General features: G+C 40.4%; 1 pseudogene; it reads left to right on the forward strand.

Moving 5' to 3' along the window:
- The first annotated feature begins 8,086 nt into the window (after positions 1 to 8,086).
- Positions 8,087 to 15,616, forward strand: LOC124027613 (annotated as a pseudogene).
- Positions 15,617 to 16,002: the final 386 nt, after the last annotated feature.

The following is a 16,002-nucleotide window of genomic DNA, read 5'->3' on the forward strand; positions in this document are numbered from 1 at the left end:
GAACAGTGAGCAGGCTACTATTCCCTTTTGTTTATCAGTGCAATTATGACTGCCAACTAGCTGAAATCATTTGAGAGGGTTTATCTAATGTTCTCTCATTAGATTTTAGCTCATCTCGCTCTGGCTTGCATTAGTTGTTGATCTTGTTGTGCATAACTACGATAGAGAGACTACCTTTTCATGGTTGTTTGATCAATGACTGGAAAGTTCCCACATGTAAGAAGACTGCTGTGGTATTCACACATTTATTTGCAGAAATAAGTTCAGGTGTATTTTGTGTCTTTTGGAGAATGCGTTCTAATGAGCTAAAGTCGCGCTGTTGCTCCTGCCTGTAAACACACAGTCCAGTTCAAAGTAAATGATGGCAGGGCCCTGTGACAAATTGCTTATTTGCATAAAGGCCTACTGTAGCTCTGATTGGCGCACCCAGTCTGTGTGGACTCCGGTCCTGGACAAGACAGATGTTTTTAATAGGTTTTATTTACTGCAGTGTCTACTCATTGTCCAAACACACAGACGCTTTCCCACTCTATATTGCTATAGAATTTTCACAAATGCCTTACTCTACGTCATTTCCAAACATTCTATACAAATGTGAAAAGGACCATATCTAAGTGCTCGCTTGTCAGAAAATGTCAAATATATATATATATAAAATGTGTAATTGTTCCTGGGGGTGTATATAAACAGGACTTTAAGATTTCATGTTGCTCAAATGCTGTCACTTCCACTTTAATGCCTAGGTTGCTTGGTGCAGACGGTATTGCATTTTCTTAATGAATATTTCAATAGAGAAACCTGGACCAGTTGTGTGTGTGTGTGTGTGTGTGTGTGTGTGTGTGTGTGTGTGTGTGTGTGTGTGTGTGTGTGTGTGTGTGTGTGTGTGTGTGTGTGTGTGTGTGTGTGTGTGTGTGTGTGTGTGTGTGTGTGTGTGTGTGTGTGTGTGTGTGTGTGTGTACTATACGAGTTGCTTGGAGTATGGGTTAACAGTAACAGTGGGGGGGATTATATTTAAAGAGAAATCAGTTAAAGAAGTCATTCACAGTTCAGCACAATCAGCTTTTACTCCAGTTTTATTTGACATGGTACACTGGAAACATTTGCTTCACTTTGTTCTCCAAATGATTCCCATCAATGAGAGGTTTGGCAGCACTCTCCAGTGCTTTAATGGATGGTTCTGTATTAAGTGTCTCAGAAAAGGAGTGCTGATTTAGAACCTGTTCTGTCTTTTAGATCCCAACGGTAAGATTACATGGACTAGGGGGGCTGATCCCAGATCAGCACTCCTACTCTGAGACGCTTGACACATACGGACCCAGATTGTTTTTAAAGCTATCTGGTATGCAGAGACTGTCAGACACTGTAGTGACAACCTTTTCACAGTTGTCTCAGACTTTGCCGTAATGTGATTTAAGTGGCCTTCTGAGAACACACAGTCTGAGTTATGCAATGGTTTAATGGTTTAATGTGCAATGTGATATTGTAAATCACCATTCATTCATTTGATCAGGGGAAGAAAGTGCAATATTATAACCGCATCAACAATAACAAAAATCTTAAATGTCCTTGTATTTCTACGACCAATAATGTATTCTCTCTTCACTGAAAGATTGCCCAGTGTTGTTGCAATAACCATGAGCGTTTTAAAATATAACCTGTACCCAGTCACCCATGACCATGAAAAGTATTCTATGTCAAAACTAGCTGTAGCAAATTGGATGCCTTTTGAGTTTGAATTGGTTCGTGAACTGGATTAATTGATGAATGAGACATGGATTAAAGTGATTCAATTTTGATAATAACAATTTAGTTGTGTTTTCTTTGTAAGATGACCTTATTATAGTCCTTTAATGTTCCGTCTGTATTTCAGTTTGGGTTTTTATTTAGAAATGCTAGATGTTTTCTTCTTTTTCTGTAAATCTAAACCTCAGAATGAGTTCACATCTCAGGGTGACTCCAGGATAAAACAAAAGTTGATGTATTTTCCCTCTGAGTCAGATGTTTAACCCTGGGCATTTCAAGACTACTAAGGGCCAGTTTTTTGTTGTTGCACCAGGTTGAGACAGATGCCCTTGGGTGAAAATGGCAAAAAAAAAAAAAAAAAGTGAAACGGTTGAGCACAACCTGAAGTGAGGGCGTCTTTGCCTGCAAAGACACAACGTTGGCAGAGTAGTTTTGCCATCCCTCTGCTGGTTTTGGGCTGTACCTGTTGTACTAAGAATATTAGTAGTACTGCCCTGCAAAGGGGTATTGTTCTTGACACGTTAAACCACGTTCGACCAGGGAAACCAGGTGTGTGGAGACTCAAGCTAGCTGTTAGCTAGCCACTTATAAACTTCATCATCTTCATGCCCATTACAACATAAGTCCACAAGAATGTGTTCACATATTGTCAATAATTACAATCTAGCTCAGTGGTTCCCAAACTGTGGGTCAGGACCCACTTTGGGTCGAGGCAGGGGTCCAGGTGGGGTGTGGAATGACATTTTTTTTGTGCATTCCACAAATACATTTTTGTGATAAAACATTCTTCTAAGTATAAATGTATACCACTAAAACCAACTAGAAAGTATGCAGAAAAGGTCATGGACTATATATTTTAAATTATAGCCTATGGCCTTTGAGAACTTTACAATCAACAAAATAAAAGCTAGACAATCGCCATTGATTTTGTTATGTTTGAGCATAAGAACAGAGCATTAGCCATGTCAAAATCACCCATACGTAGAATGTATGCACACATGACTGTAAGTCGCTTTGGATAAAAGCGTCTGCTAAATGGCATATATTATTATATTATTATAGAATTGCAGGATATTAGTGTAACTGCTAAATGTTCTCTCAGCTCCAAGGCGAAATGTATAGAATTGCCCCCCAGAAATGTGGCTTTAAAACTGCAACATTTTTTTCAGCTCCCATGGCTAAATGGGTAGAATTGCAGGAAATTTGCAATTCTCTTCACTGCCAAAATTATATTTTTAGGCTGTATATTTTTGCGCCTGGGTCACAAAAGACAATGTCATTGGTGGGTCAAGAAGCCAAAAAGTTTGAGAACCCATGGTCTAGTTAGTACATGGTGGGATCATTAGAAAGAACCACATCCAACCAACCATCTTGTTACCAGGGCCCCCTCCTCACCCCCAGGATAGTTCTCAGGGTCTTTAAGGAACTCAAGCCCCCACCACAAAGGCACAAGTAAGTAAGTAGACTATGTACTGTAAGTATCCAACCCAATCATGTTTGTTTTTTTCGCAGCATAAAAGTGGGATTTCGGTGCAGTAATAGATTGTTAGTAGAGTTGGTCACAACTGATGAGGTCTCAAGTGACTCTATCCACTCCCTCTCTCTGCTCTGATGATTATCCATTTTGTGTGAATTCAAATGCACCCATGCAGATAATCAATTTGACAAACAGCCTACCTTTTTTTTAGGCTTGTTTGGAAATTGATACAAAGTCTTCGAAATGAACATTTGATACCATGCAAATTGTGTACCAAATGGAAAGAGTAAAACATGATGTATAGCGATGTTAAATGTGACCTATTGTCTGATGAAAACGTGGATGCTCAATCTCGTTTTACCATCAACATCCCCGTTGGGATATTGACCGGGTTTTGTTTGGAGATGCGTCTCCATTTTACTCAATCCCGGGCCTTAATATTCCATTTGCCACCGAGGCACGCGCCCTTATTGTATCGCCTGGTGACCTTTTTACAGAGCAGTCCAAGTTGATTAGCACATCAGGTCAGACAATAGGCGTCGGCGCTGTGCTCCGCCATTACCCAGAACCCTTTATCAATGTCCAGTAATTAAAATGTCACCGTTTAATTTTCGAGTCAACGCGTTCCTCTTGGAGCAATCTTTTCCCAATAAAAAGTGTAATCGAAATGCTCTTTTCACTTGAAACCAAAAGGACTCGGGGAGCCCATTTAAGTGTAGCCTATCAGCACAAGGAGATCAATATGTAAGAAGCGGATTGATTGGCTTCTAAAATGGAATGTATAGGGGTCACGGTTTTATAGGGTGCTGATACAACTGTTAATTATAGAACATTCGCTCTCGATCGGTTCTGTTATTAAACTTCTCCTGAATTAGGCACATTTGATTTATGTGACAATCTTTTCCACTTGGAACTTGCTTTAAAGCCATGAAGGCTTTTTACCTAAAGGACGGATTTACCTTGAATGAAATGTTTAATATAGCCTACTTTTATTTATTATTTTTTAAATGCCTCTAGAAGTAGATTTGATTGAAATAAGAGTTCGTTCAGTGTATGTACATAGACAATCAGAAAACATTTAACTAGTGTCAGTAAGAACTGTAGTATCAGTAAGTAAACTGGAACCTATGTCTCGTTTGCATTAATAGACAATGAGCCTATGTGTTTTTATTCTGATTCACTCCAAGCTTAGCAGAGTGTAAATTGGACCAGCCTATGTTAGTCAAAATATAACATTGATCAACGCTTAGATTGCCATATGTTGCCTAGATATACCTATTTCGTAGGCTACATTGTGGTCGTGGTTTAGCAGCGACCTCTAATTCATCGGCATATATATATATATATATCACTTTAATGGAATTATAGTTTATTCAGATTAATTCATGTTACATTTAACCAAGTTGTCAAATATACGTGTGTGTGGTCCCTTTTCGGGTTAGCACTAAAAACATGGATGGAGTAGCACCACTCTGAAGATATCTCACCCCCAATTTGTCTATCGGCACTCTCTGAACCGCCGTAGAGCGCGAGGAGAGATGCTACGTGTTAATAATGCCTTCATTCATATACTGGTATAGGCGAAGCCTCTTTCACCCTACTCCTCTGTGTATTATCTGTTGTTGGCTACTTCAATATATGATAGAGTGCAAACAGTAGCCTAGCTCTGGTCTAATAGTAGCCAAATAGTAGCCTAGCTCTGGCCTAATAGTAGCCTAGCTCTGGTCTAATAGTAGCCTAGCTCTGGTCTAATAGTAGCCAAATAGTAGCCTACTCTGGTCTAAGAGTAGCCAAATAGTAGCCTAGCTCTGGTCTAATAGTAGCCAAATAGTAGCCTAGCTCTGGTCTAATAGTAGCCAAATAGTAGCCTAGCTCTGGTCTAATAGTAGCCAAATAGTAGCCTAGCTCTGGCCTAATAGTAGCCAAATAGTAGCCTACTCTGGTCTAATAGTAGCCAAATAGTAGCCTAGCTCTGGTCTAAGAGTAGCCAAATAGTAGCCTAGCTCTGGTCTAATAGTAGCCAAATAGTAGCCTAGCTCTGGTCTAATAGTAGCCAAATAGTAGCCTAGCTCTGGTCTAATAGTAGCCAAATAGTAGCCTAGCTCTGGTCTAATAGTAGCCAAATAGTAGCCTAGCTCTGGTCTAAGAGTAGCCAAATAGTAGCCTACTCTGGTCTATATATGCATGTCACTCACATCCGAATTCATTATTTACTATCATTTTAGTGTAGGTTGTTACCATGTCTGCCATTTGCTGTGGCAAAATTTGGGATTTAAGTTTATTTTGGTCATATTGGTTTATGAAGAAAAAAACTTTCCAATGATGCATCTAAACTGGAATACAGGCTACTTGGTGTAGCCTACTCTTATGTTGTAGACAAAGTTCATGTTATTGAAGTGATAGAAGAAATAATGTCACCTGTCAATATCCAATCTAACCATGTATTACATAATACATTACGTTCATCTCTACAGAGATAGGAATTATACTGACTTAAACACGGAACGCATTGATATTGTAGCGTCGGTTTGTTTAAACAATTGAATGCATATAAATGAGTCTCAAGGTAATTTACTCTTCGAAAAAAAGATCTCATTGATGTGTATCCAACAGTAATAAAGGGCTCGCCTAAAATGACCGCTGAATCGGCTAATTAAAAGCGCTGCTCTCGTGCTCTATCCCGGCGCTGAACTCCCGCCTTTAATGAGCGTTGTGAGCCACGTGAGCTCACGTTTCTCCCGGAATAAGCGGTGACAATGGCGTATTCAGTCGGTGGACTAAATAATTAAAAACATAGGAATAATTACAGTATAAAATTGTAATTATTGTTGGGCTGCAGGAAAGCCTTTTGATTGTGAAAGACGACACGACGGGACCGGGTCGGGCTTAGGTTTCCTTTTCTATCAATATTGCAGAGAGCCAAACTGACGGTCTTTCTCGCTGTCGGACTATGGTGCGTGTGCATTGCAGGGAAGACGAAGTCCAACTTTCGAAATAATTTTCATATTCATCAGCATAATAATGATTGTAAACATTTGAGTCCAAATTTATGAAAAGACGAATTATTGCCCATATGCTCAGTATAATGTTTTGAATGGCTATTTAATAGGCCTACATAGATATAGTTTATTTTGACATTGTTTTTTAATAAAGAAACCATAGATGTTTAAGGTCGTGATATCTATTTTACGAGACAGAGGGTGTCAATCCCAAAACATCTGGCGCATAACTGTTTTGTCAGTTCATCTTGACCTAGGTAAACTATATATGCAGCTATCTTATCCATAATGTAAATTCTAGTTGTCAATGGAAACATATTATGTATAGGCTAATTTATGCTAGGTTTAAAGGGCATAGATGTTCTACTTTAATGGTGTCTGCTTAGCAATAGTTGGCTGGAGGGCGTTTGTGGACGTTATTAACTCCTATTTGATTGTGGTAATTGTTCACATTTTGGCCCGGACAGTTTGATTAATTACATTTTAATCAGTGTCCATTTAGTACAGACAATGTTAGGAATATAGGCTATAGGCATCCAGGCTACATGTGCATTTTAAAATAACAAACAAATGGTAATTTTAGTACGTCCTTAAAACAATAAAATAAAATAAAATGGAAAAACGTATTTTTAAAATACAACAATTCAAACAAAACGTAAACCTCTTGTCATTCAGACTGACCCAAATGTTGTTCAACCCGTGTATTTAGGCCTACGTGTGCAAATAGTTTAAATGTTATTTTAAACTAAAAAGAAAAGTTTGCATGCCGTTCCTTGAACTTTATGCCCCGGCAAGCTATTGATACCTCAGCACAAGGCTTACTGGGGTTAACTGAGGGGCATCGATCAGGTTATGAATAGTTAATATGGTCTTACAGTATTGGGTTTCAACACTAACCTCAGCCTATTGCTCTAATATATCACTCTGTTTGTAGACGCAATCTGCTCGCACCGTGTCCTGTGTGCTCAACAAATTTCCTTCATTTACTGACAGTTTGGTTCGTGGGTGGTGGGTATTGAGAGAGAGAGGGGGGGGTGCAGCAGCATATGACAGTCCCGCCCGAGGCAAGTTATCCGCTCATCTAGGATTCGGTCCATTTTCAATGCAGAATCTAAGAATGCACAGTATGTGATTTAAAACGTGTCCAATTGTTTGACATTCGAACAAAAGCACACGAGCCTTAAAATTCATTGCGTCTTTACCAGAAGGGCTGGAATTGATTTGCGTGTCCACGAGAAGCAAAACAGATGGTCGTGTAACTTGATAAATGATACATTCAGCCATTTTGTTGCCTTCGATTTCATATTCAGTTTGGTCCTAAATTTGCTCGTTTGTTAATACTGGAAATAGTCTATAGGCCTTCATTGGCATTTGGTAGGGGCAGTTACTCTCCGATGAAGAGTTGTGCAAAAAATAAATAAATCATAAATACATTTCCAATTAGCATATGGGTATAATACACACTTGTACCTACATGTGTGAAATGGGACAAATAAATGCACCCATCAAATTATAATTATTTGTCTACTATTAAAATATCGTTGGTCGTTAATTGTGTCAACATAGTGTCAATCTATCAAATGCACCTTACTACTTAGCACACCATGTTAATGCAATATATATCCAGCTATCTTTCTCTTTATATTTTTTTCCGCACTTCTATGAAAGATCCACTGAGTAAAGTTTAAATGGATCAAGTAACAGCCTCGTGGCTGTTGTTCCTTCATTGTCCAGGAGATAATATAGTTAAAGAGAAGGAACGCTAAGTGGGTGTGCCTTGCCATCCATTAGTTTAGCGGTCACTTCTTCAGTGAGGAACGTCGACTGCTGTCTTGAGGAGTGGCGAAGGCTCGAGGACTGCCATGCGGTCACTCTCTCGTGCGCCACTCAGCCGGTGAGAGTCGAAGAGGATGGAAGTCCGTTCACTGTACTGAGCCAGAAACAGAAACACTTCAGAGAGAGATTTGGCTAGTCTGAACGCTTGGTCCAGCAACAGTATATTTAATCTCGGACTAGACCTCTGCTTGTGTCGGTGATTTTTGTTCAACTTTTTGATGAAAAGTTGTTTCCTAAGCCTAGGAGTACTGTGCTCTTTTCCAGAAAGAAAGGTAAGGATCTTACTCTTTTCAATTCGTTGTCTTGTGTATTTTCTATTGAAATTTTAATGTCTCATCACCAGTCACAACAGTTTCATATTTTACATGTTTTTCGTAAGTGTTACCTTTAATTTATTTTCCAATTTAATATATTATTTTCGGAAGACTTATAGAATATATATTTACAACCGTTGCGCAAAACCCCCCAAAAATGGGACCGATGTGAGATGCTAAATGTGAGGGAAATATTTGCCTTTTGTAAAAGTCTATTTTAATATTTTATTGTAGGTCTATAAGGCGTTGTACTAACGTTAATCTAGGGAGACACGCATGCGATGTTTTAATTATATATATGGCTAGTCTTTTATTAACAGATCAAATACGTACAATTTAACCCGTGTAATTACCAAGAAAGCAGCTTAGCTGTTCTTTTCCTCTCTGGTAAGCGCATTGGCGCAGCTCAGAGTGTATTTTCCTTCTGCTCTTTTGCGTGTAAGGATCTTATGTAGTTCTTAAGTAATCACCCTCGCCTCTGAGCCGATTTAAAGACGACAGGAAAAGGTCCCGTCAATAAACAACTAACTGATCATGGATAGCCTTAGTTGGCATCGTCCTACAAAAAAATACAATCTAATAGGTCATGTTAAAAAAAATTGCTTTCGGATGGTTTAGACACTTAATATTAATATACCTATACTAAACATGCTCGTATAAAATGGAACGTTTATATTAAATTTTATTTATTAGGCTATTATTTATCTATTTATTTAGAACTGGGTCACCAAAAACGAATAACTAACTAATCCTTGACTTTTGTGAATAATGCTGGGTTGAAAATGTTTTTGATTGTTCTATAATAACACTAAGTATGTAGTAATAATAATAATAATAATAATAATGCATAGTTATTAGTATATAATAACACTGATCTTCCGCGTTACTTTTAAGACCTTGACCATGTTATTGTTAATATTGCACAGAATGTGCGTGCGTAGGCCTATTGGTAAGATTAATTACAAAGCTATTTCATGGTCTTTATTTATTTATTTGTTGATTTGGAATGAATTGCAAACTATTTAGGGCTAGTGCATTTTTTAACAGGTGTTATGCCAGCTGTAGGCCTATATGGTAGTGCAATAGGCTACCCTAAAATATTTGTTTTTATTTTCAGACTTCCAGGAATGGAGTCGATACCCAATCAACAACCAGCGGGACGAGACTCCAGCTCTTCCCCCAGCTCCAAGCAGGACGTTCAGCCCTTCTCCAGCCCCATCTCCCTGAAGCCTAACCAAGTCAGCGAGACCGCGTTGTATGGAGTGCACATCGTGTCTTTGGTCATAGATGGCCAGGAAAGACTTTGCTTGGCGCAGATATCCAACACATTGCTAAAGAACTACAGTTACAACGAAATCCATAACCGACGCGTTGCTCTTGGAATCACCTGCGTCCAGTGCACGCCCGTCCAGCTCGAGATACTGAGGCGCGCTGGCGCCATGCCAATCTCCTCGCGGCGCTGCGGTATGATCACTAAGCGGGAGGCGGAGAGGCTATGTAAATCATTCCTTGGTGCTCACAACCCACCAAAGCTACCGGAAAATTTCGCTTTTGATGTCTCTCATGAATGCGCGTGGGGAAGCAGAGGTAGCTTCATACCTGCCAGGTATAACAGCTCGAGGGCCAAGTGCATTAAATGCACATATTGTAACATGTATTTTTCCCCGAATAAATTCATATTCCACTCCCATCGCACTCCCGAGTCCAAGTATACACAGCCAGACGCAGCAAACTTCAATTCGTGGAGGCGCCATCTCAAACTAACAGACAAAAGCTCGTCGGATGATGTTGCCCACGCGTGGGAGGATGTTAAAGCGATGTTCAACGGGGAAGTCGTAAGAGGACGCTACCTATGAGTGGGTCATCCATGTCCTCTCCTTTGAAGTCACATTCCACCAGTAACCCAACTCAAAGAAGTTCCCCGAGGTACCCCATAAAACGTTGCGCTGTGACGAAGACCGAGGTAGGCCTAACATCAGTCTGTCAAATGGCGTCCGGAACTACCCGGTTATCCCTGTGCCCAGTAAGAGCTTTGGGATGCTTCAAAAGATCCAGCCACCGCTCTTCCCCCACCCGTATGGATTCCTGCGTTTGGACTGTGTCAAAAGAAGGACGACGGAGTGGGAGAGACAAATAAAACCAACGTTTCGGGTGTCTTTTGGCCAGGAGCAAAGGACAGTATTTATCCCTCTTTCCCGATGTTTTGGCCAACAGCAGGTGGCCTGCCGATGCCACCGTATCAACAGTCACCACCCAAACCACCCACAGAGCTCTTAAGTGTCAGACAGAGTGACCTCGAGTTATCGGATCAAAGTGACCGGTGCGCAAACACACCTAAGGATAGCTTTCAAGACAGCGAACGGTGCTCCAGCTCACAATCCACCCGGAACGACGAGGATAAATCCGGGGATGAGGCCCGGTCGACGGAAGGACTCCCCACAACTCCACGGAAGATAAATTACATCTCTGCGTTCAGACCTGTGGTGAAAGACGCCGAAAGCATTGCAAAGCTATACGGCAATAGGGACACGTACAGCGGTGTGCGCTCTGGTTACCTATCGCCAGATTTCGTGAGTGAAAGTTCTAGCTATAGGTCTATGTCCCCGGATGTGGATAGCGTGGACGACCCAGACGTTGACGTGGAGTCAAACAGGGCACACGAGGATGAAGAGTCAGTCCAACTGTCAGTGGAGGACCGTCAGAGTCCCCCGCCCCTCAACTCAGCCCATTCCGGGCCTGAAGATAGTCGAGAGTTGGGGACAAGTCCAGGACCACAACCGGAAGATCCCCACTCCGGGTCCTCTGATGACGAGAGGCAGGGTGGACAGGTGTCAGAGCGCCATGATACACCGGTGTACGAAGTAAGTGTTTTTATGTTCAATATATTTACGCACATGTTTGTAAATTAATTTAGGCATCAATCCACGGAGATTTATTTGGATCCCATATGAAAATGGGTGATGTTTGGTCTTGTAAGTGCATGGGCATAAAGTATGGTCATCATGCTGTGTTTAAAGTTCCAATGGTCATAGGCCTTAAAGGATGTTGATATGGCTGGCAGCTTTTAACAGTTTGAAGCCTAAACAGTAGGCTAATGTGATGTTTTCAACGCGTTTTTGCAAGGGATTTTCATATTTTGGTCAAATGAAAAAAAAAGCAGCCACTTATATGAACTATATCCAGGGCTTCTCGCATGGGGTTTTATTGTGCTGTTGAAAACCCTGACATTACAGAAGGCTGAGCCTGTTTACACATACATTGGCAGGTTGGAACAAATATGGAAATTATCTTTCGTTAAAATACATTTTGGCAATGACATTTACAAAAAAGACCATCGTCCCAATATTAAAGAGATTGAGAATTGAGTAGGCTTGTTTTAATAAGGTCGCTGAGTGGGAGCCTAGGTCTGTGCCTTGTCTTTTGTTCTAAAGATAATTGAAGTGGTTCTGTTTGGAGTGTTTACTGCGAGCCTTGTAGTGTGTTGGGAAAAGGTTAGGCCTTTGCCCATGCCTCGTCCTAATGTCAGTCAAACTGCAATTTAGATAGGTGGACAACAATTGAATTACTTCCCTATAATTATAAATTGGAGACGTGTCACGTGGGTATATCCGTTCAAAGAATTGCTTGTGAAATGAAGATAATTATAGATGATTGCAGTTGTATTGACTATAATGGCTTTGGTTAATTTTGCAGGTGTACACACATGAAAAGGATGGACACATGCCTTTGAACGGTCCATCTACGTTTGGATCAAAACATAGCAGCCCATTGCAATCGAACGGTAGGCCTATTATCTTGCATAGTACATATTCATGGTATAGTTTCTGTATGCAAATAGACACGTCGCTTATTACTGTCTGTCTTTATCAGGTGTACTCCATGTTTCCGACCCACACAAACAACGTTCTCCTACAAGAGAGGACGTTCCACAGAGAACCTATCAGGACCAAGCAAAGGAAAGCCCACCATGTGAGTCTCTCTCTCTCTGTGTGTGTGTGTAAGTGTGTACAAGTTTAGTAGGCCTACCATGGTAATATAGCCTATTGTATTATATTTTATGTAACGAAATTGTTAGCCAGGGGTTTCTCAACTTTTTACTGTTCCAAATATGATCATTAGTAACAGAAAATGGAGTAAATTAGATGAATTAATGAGCTGATGCCATCTTTAATATTTCTCTTGCAGGCAATGGGGCATTACGTCAGCATGACGTCAGTAGGATCCAGGAAAAAGATATCGAAAACATGGCTAAAGGTAATCATTTGATTTTTATCAATGATCATTTCCATTTGTTTATATTGATTAGCCTCGTGCAAAACGACCAACAAGTAGGCCTCGCCTCGCCTCGCCTCGCCTCGCCTCGCCTCGCCTCGCCTCGCCTCGCCTCGCCTCGCCTCGCCTCGCCTCGCCTCGCCTCGCCTCGCCTCGCCTCGCCTCGCCTCGCCTCGCCTCGCCTCGCCTCGTTTCTAGTCATTAGATCTCATCTTAAATTGAACAAAGCAAGGTGGAAATCACTAAACATAATAGCCTAATTTTCGGTTCTGGGAATAAAAAATATATATTTAGCATTGAATTAAAATAGTTATATTTTAAACATAACGAACACGTGTGAACGCGGCTCTATTTGCATCTCTACTTCCTCAAAGCCTCCTATTTCAACATTCGAAAAACCCTCGTGTTGTTAATTCTAAGCCTTTTTATGGAACATGAGCACCATGTTCCATGTTGGTCTTGTGTAGGCTACGACGTGTGGAATCACCAGTCTAATATGCTAGACTGAGGTTTCCCCTTTAATATCTAGGTCCTGTACTAACAACATAATACCTATTATGATCTGTCTAATAATCTATTTTTTTTAATCGCTTTCTAAATAAATGTTATGCCTACAGCTTAACACAAGTTTCCACGGTCACGTTTGAATTGTTTTCCATTCGTTAACCTCCTCTAATGTTAAATTATGAGAAACGGAATTGTTCTACTTATTGTAACACGAAATCGTTTTTACACTATTAATATTTTAACGAGCCCAGCCGTTAAGCTGCGGCGCTCGAGCCTCTAACCCCGAGGCGATGGAGCTAATTATTTAGCAATACCATGCTTGGAGACACAGTGAGGCTAAACGACTGTTAGCGTTCCAACCATAGGCCTTCTGATAATAGTTATTACGATACTATAGGGAAATAAACCAAGGGAAACATTGTGGTTGTTTTTACCCATAGGCCTGTGTTGTATTAGGCCTATAAAGGCCTGTAATCAAAATCAAATGCTTTAATTGTTGAACAGGCTAAGATAGGTCTGCAATATATAGGGTTAGTATGTTGAAAGCCACATTTGGAATTTATTGCTTTGTCTATTTCCTTTTTACAACGACGATTATGATAATGGTGATGACCGCTTCGGTTTGCAGAGGAACTTCAGAAACAGCTTGTCGAACAAGTGGAGCTCAGAAAAAAGTTGGAACGCGAATTTCAAAGTTTAAAAGGTAGGACGCTTTATTGTCCTACTGCTTAAACATACACAGAGTCGACGTGCAGCTGAAATATTTACATTTAAGTCATTTAGCAGACGCTCTTATCCAGAGCGACTTACAAATTGGTGCATTCACCTTATGACATACATGAGGGGAAACAGGCGCAACTCGACCTATTAAAGTATAAAAAAAAAAGTAACTCTATTTTTTAAGAGTTAAAGTCATTCACGTTTCCACCATCTTGGCCTGTTTCAGAATGAGTTTAAACATAAAGAGAAATACAGCGAACATATTGACTACAACGAAGCAAACATTAGTGGACAGCGGCATGGTGCTGAAATGGAAGTAAATGATTGTTTAGCTTCAAAAGCGAGAGCTGCTCCTGTTTCCCACACATTGAGGTCTTTATTAATGCTGAGAACCCATTAGGCTTAAATTCTATTATTTGGACTTGCGCACTGTGTTAATAGTAGCCGTCTGCTTGCTCACTATGCAGATAATTTTCAGGACCAAATGAAGAGGGAACTGTCCTACAGAGAAGAGATGGTCCAACAGCTTCATATTGTCCGAGGTGAGTCTCCAGGAAAAATGATCGGAATATGCTAAATGGTCAGTGTTTTAATAAATTAAATAATATGTCCCGACTTAAATTGAATGAAATGACCCATATCGTTATAGCATTTATGTTCTAAAGTATGAAAACGTGCGTGTACAAGAACAGTCTTATTGACTTTGTTGCTTCCTTGTACCACACAAGAATGAAGAGGGGAAAGTGACACTTGCATAAATTCGGTCATTATAGAATTAGGCTGCGTGTCCACAATCTACAAATAATAGCTTATCATTCCTGTCAAATTGTCAACATTTTTCGCAATTTGACTGGAAATTGTCGAATGAACTGCAATAATATCAAAGCATAGAGAGATTGATTTCGCTGTGTTTTGTTTGTAAATGTTATTTTCTCCTAAATCACGCACTGGAAAATGTAAAAGGCATTACGTCTCGTCGTATCAGTTACATACAGTAGACGACAACAGCTGATGCCGCCCTTTCACGGATAGACTAGTTCTAGAGTTACTGGAACGCGGTAGTGTAAATGCACACTTCAACTACACTAAGAGGTCACTCAAAATACCCGAGGGTGAACAACATAAATTACAGTCATCCATTTCAAAGTTTACAAACCACCGCTTTGAAGCTCAATTATTGCGTTTTATTTTCTTATTATTTATGTGTTGTTTGCTTAGACACTTTGTGCAGCGAGTTGGATCAAGAAAGAAAGGCGCGTTATGCAATACAACAGAAGCTAAAAGGTAATTTATATGGTCCAAAAACAGAACATGTATCCAGTTTCAGTCCATTTGTGAATGAATTCAGTGGCTGGCTGGGCAAGAGCATGGCCTTCTAATGGACTTTGATTATGACTAGTAGTAGTTGTCAAATTACAACCGTACCTATGCAAGTGCTACTTTTTATTCTTCGCTGGCATGTGTGTCCTTGTGATATGCTAATTCCTAGCACATTTGATATTGAGCAGAACTACTGTGACGTGTAGACTGAAGAGGAAAGAACGACTAGAGAACACAGTGTGGATAGAAATATAACAAAGACATTTCATCTGCCCAGTGTTTGAAGTGACACATCCCCTTTCTCCCTAGAAGCTCATGACGCCCTGCACCATTTCTCCTGCAAGATGCTGACCCCTCGCCATTGTACTGGAGCCTGTACTTTCAAACCCCTCTGCTGCCTCCATAATAGACCACAAGACCCCCCCTGACTCCAGTACAGCTCACTGCAGCCAAAAAGAGAGACACCCACCTCAAGTAGTCACAGTCTCTCCCCGTAACTTCTTTACCTTTGCCCTCCCTCACCAGTCATCCAAGGATTCACAACTTGTGAACACACTCCAGCGCTATTTATTTAACGCAGAAGAAGTGGCTATGGAGGTCAGGAGAACAAGACCTTCCATTGAAAAGAACTCTTGAAGATACACCAACACCCAACGACTGGTCCATTGTATGTGGTGTATTTATAGACAGGTATCAAGCTGTAAAGAACTCTTGATATGGACTCACCACAAGTCCCTTTGAATCATAATCCATTGCTCTTCATATATCCCGTGTATATATATAAATATATATATACATATGTGGAGATGTGCAA

Source organism: Oncorhynchus gorbuscha, unplaced genomic scaffold (genome assembly GCF_021184085.1).
Source record: "Oncorhynchus gorbuscha isolate QuinsamMale2020 ecotype Even-year unplaced genomic scaffold, OgorEven_v1.0 Un_scaffold_3379, whole genome shotgun sequence".
Lineage (NCBI taxonomy): Eukaryota > Metazoa > Chordata > Actinopteri > Salmoniformes > Salmonidae > Oncorhynchus > Oncorhynchus gorbuscha.